General features: G+C 35.4%; 1 pseudogene; it reads left to right on the top strand.

The window, feature by feature from the left end:
* The first annotated feature begins 326 nt into the window (after positions 1-326).
* LOC149240849 (rust resistance kinase Lr10 pseudogene) lies at positions 327-1,340 on the top strand (annotated as a pseudogene).
* The last annotated feature ends 3,095 nt before the right edge of the window (positions 1,341-4,435 follow it).

Here is a 4,435-nt window from a genome sequence, read left to right as displayed (position 1 = left end):
GAGAGTGACTATAGCCTAAGAGATCTAGAACATCAATGGGACCCATGGACAAGTTGTCTAAGTGGTTGACATGTCTCTTGAGGGTCTTGTAGCTAATAATTAATTTTTTTATGGTGTGTTTTAGTCGGTTCCACTTAACGTGACTTAGGATGTTGAATCATATCATAGTGTCTTATTGTTGCATTTTTTACCCTAGCTGGTCGGTTACTTGCGTAGATGTGGGAGCAGGGTGTTACGGTAACACACCTTCCAAGTTTCGCAGGCATCCTTCTCCTGGTAGCTCCGCTGCAAAAGTGGAGAAATTCCTAAAGGAATATGCTTATGAAATGCCAATGCCAACCAAATATTCACTCTCTCACCTCAAGAAGATCACAAACAACTTTGCAGAAAAGTTGGGAGAAGGAGGTTATGGTGTGGTCTATAAAGGAAAGATGAATTCCAACGGAGCTCCCATTGCTGTTAAGATTCTTGACAGACATAGACACAGCGAGGCCCAATTCATGAATGAAGTGACCACCATTGGACGGGTCCGTCATGTGAATTTGGTTAAGCTGTTGGGGTATTGTTTTGAAAGCCCTATAAGCGCACTGGTGTATGAGTACATGCTCAATGGATCTCTCGATAAGTTTCTGTTTGCCAGAGAAGAGCGCGGGCAGGTATTAAGGTGGGGACAATTGCATTCCATTGCTTTGGGTTCGGCTCGTGGAATTGCATATTTACATCAAGATTGCGAGAAGCGCATCATACACTTTGACATCAAGCCTCACAATATCTTGCTGAACGCCGACTTCACGCCAAAAATTTCTAATTTTGGTCTGGCAATGCTTTGTGGAAAGGAAGACGACCATATATCAATGACGGCGAGGAGAGGAACGCTGGGATGTGTTGCCCCAGAGATGTGCTACAGTAATATGGGGCCTGTTACTGATAAATCCGATGTTTATAGTTTCGGTATGCTGTTGCTAGAGATTGTTGGGGTTATAAAGAATATCAATTTGCAGGTGAGCCGTTCAAGTCACCTGTGCTTTCCTCAGTGGGCTGTCAATATGCTTGAGAATGAGAATGAGGAGTCGCAGATGAGATTGCGCGGAGGAGGAATCGGAGAAATTGAAACAGACACGGAGGCAGCGGCCAAGAGGCTGATGACTAAAGTTGGGCTGTGGTGCATTCAATATGAATCCAGGGACCGTCCATGTATGAGTAGGGTTGTTCAAATGTTAGACGGAAATGAAGAAGACGTAGACAACCCTCCCTTTCCCTTACGTTCCTCTTCTGCTACACCTGAAATACCATTATTGTCTTTTGCTCAAAACACTTCTTACTTGGGAGGAACATTGTAGATTTTTATGTGGAACTTGTTTTATACTATAGAGATCAGATTGCAGAAAGAATCTGCTATGATAGAAGTATGCAGTTTGGGAAACTTGTGCACAAACCATGATTTCATCCCATTTATTATGCGAAATTCGATTTACATATTACCAAATATATTAAAAAAATTTCACGTGATCGTATGAATAAATCTAAGTCTCTTTCTAACTTTTGCCATTATTATTTATTATTTATGCAGCGAATGCTAACTTTCGCAATTACTATTTATGCAACGATTGCTATTTTTTAGAAACTTTAATCCGAACGTAAATTTAAGCGTTCAGATATATAATGTGTAACCACTAAAGTTACTCATTGAATTTTTAAGTAATGTTGCAAAAATCCGATGTTTAATGTGTTTAATGTATAACCAATAAAGTTAATCATTGAATTTTTAAGTAACGTTGCAAAAATCCGTATCTATTGGTAAATAACGGAAGAAAAAAAATATATATATATTTTGTATTTAAAATATTTATACATTGTGAAAAAAAACTAGTATAAGACCTGAGATGTTTTAAATATCAAGAGAAAATATAATAAATATATCTCATTATTATGACTTATATATAATAAAATTAGATACATAACTTATTAACTAATTATGTTCTTTTTTTTTTACTGGAAAAAGTAATGTTTTTCCTCTAGAGTAAGAAAGTCTTGGGGCTAGTATTGGACTCTCGTGCCCTTTAAAAGAAGAAGTAGGAGGAGGTAGGCTACATCCTCTAGTGGTGAACATGCTAAGTGGTTTCACCTCCTCTTCTTAATGCTTGCCCTCCACCTCCTCCTCATCCTCTATCTCTTTCTTCCCTACAACTACTACCTCATCCTCATCCTTTACCTCTCTCTCCCCTACAACTACAACCTCCTCAAATGCCTCCTCCTCTAACCTATCAACGATCGATTCCATGTGAAGCCTCTCACCCTCAAATTTTCATGCAACAATGGTGTTAATCACGTCCAATGAGATGGCCCCTAGGTCTTGTGTTTTTTTAAGTTTCCTCACCCATAATGGGAGATTGTAGTAGATGTAGACCATGTCATTAAGGCACTAGGACTCCAACTTGTATGAGGGTCATGAATTATAAATTAATAATTACAAAAATAATAAATTATTGATTTATAATGAATTCAAAAAAGTATTTTGAAAATTTTTAACCTGTTTAACTTCTTGGTTTGTCTTTTTCTCAAATACACTTCAATTTTGCTCACATTGATAGGAGCTACATGTTTGGTTGAGTACTTGAAGGTCAAGCTTTTGGAGAATGGATGCTATGCCAACATAACTTGTCCACCACAGGTCTACAACAAATAAGAGAAACATAAGGAAAAAAAATTGAAACTTGAAAGTTTAAGCACACTATGAAGAGACAATGAAATTCAAACAAACCAACACTTGACATTTTAGTCTTCCTATCATCGATAACCATGTCAAAGCTAAATGTGACACCTAACATCCTTTATATCTCCATTTCATTAAAAAAAAAGTGCATGTTTTTCTAGAGATGGCACCATATTATGAACACAATTAAAGAATCGAGCCATCACCTCAACATCAAATATAAAACCAAAGTAACAAAATGTGGAGTTGATATAGATCTTTACAATATGAATGGGATAACGGAGTGTATTTTTTAGTGGTTCATTAATCACTTTCCATAGAAGCTATTGCTTCTCAAATTCCTTATTCCCCTTATCACCATAATAGTTGTGAATGGCGTATTTGGCCCTATCCATGACCTCATACAAGTAGCGAATTGTGGGATTGTCTCCAGCAACCAATTGAAAAATCTTTATCAAAGGCTTATTAATGGCATACACCTCCTACACTACTTCCAAAAAGCCCTCCTAATATGAAACTAGTCGGCACATGGTCTTTCCCTATAATTTATGGCTAAAAGATAAATAATGCCACTCCTATGAAACTAGTCGGCACATGGTCTTTCCCTATAATTTGTGGCTAAAATATAAATAATGTCACTCCTATGAAAAAAACATTCTCTTCACATCCCACATAGAATTCAAGAGAGATTGAATATATATGAAACTAGTGGCAAACTCTGTAATAGAATGATACACCAACTCCTCTTTATTAGTGAATCTTCTCATAAAATTGAGCACAGTTGCATTGTTATGTATAAATTTTGTTACACTCTTTGATAATTCAATAATATCCTTGACATAAGGAATTCTCCTTATATCCTCTAAAATCAAATCAATATGAGTATGTGGCACACGCTGTCTAAAACACGTTAGCATACATCTCCATAAGCAACTTTCCAATTGCAACATATTTTGTAGCATTTCCCATTATGACTTGGACCTACCTCCTAAATGAATGCATCTAACAAATTACATAACAATCTAATTAGTTCTTAATATGTGAACTGTAGCAATCTAATTATGATTACGGTTATTTAATTATGTAACAATCTAATTAGTTCCTAAACGGATTATAAATTACGTAACAATCTAATTAGTTCTCAAAAATTTTAGTTCATCGCAAATGAATTAATTACCTCAAACTTTTTATTGACCCAAACGGTTAACTACCCCAACCTCTCATATACTAATAGAAAAAAGAGCACTCTCCGCATTCAAGAAAATTTCTCTCGTATAATGGGTTATTACCTAAATTTACCACATCCATTTAAGTAACGAGATTTCTTACCAACCTTTTCTAACCCTAAAATATACGCCATCATTGCTCAAAATTCACATGAATTTATATAGTTGAAGTTTCAAATTCAATTCCTAGGAAAGGGAAACTTGGAAATTATGCATGCTCATGTAAATTATCATAATTACCCATATCGTTTTCACACCATAATTTAAGCAATTATTTGCACCAAAATATGTAGGCATTAGATGTAAATAAGTATACTTAACAAGAGTTACTTTCCATCATAATTTATGCATTCCTTAGTATAGAAATATGTAGGAATAAAAGAAAGTAATTTCTCCACTTCAAACATCAATGGGTTTCCCAAAAAACTCTTGTAAACTAGAACTAATATATATTCATGCTAAAGTATATCAAACTCAAACATAAATTTACGTCTTT

Source organism: Pinus tabuliformis, chromosome 8 (genome assembly GCF_031772625.1).
Source record: "Pinus tabuliformis cultivar Carrire ecotype Pingquan chromosome 8, CPIR1, whole genome shotgun sequence".
Lineage (NCBI taxonomy): Eukaryota > Viridiplantae > Streptophyta > Pinopsida > Pinales > Pinaceae > Pinus > Pinus tabuliformis.
This window is presented reverse-complemented; position numbering and strand designations above follow the sequence as displayed.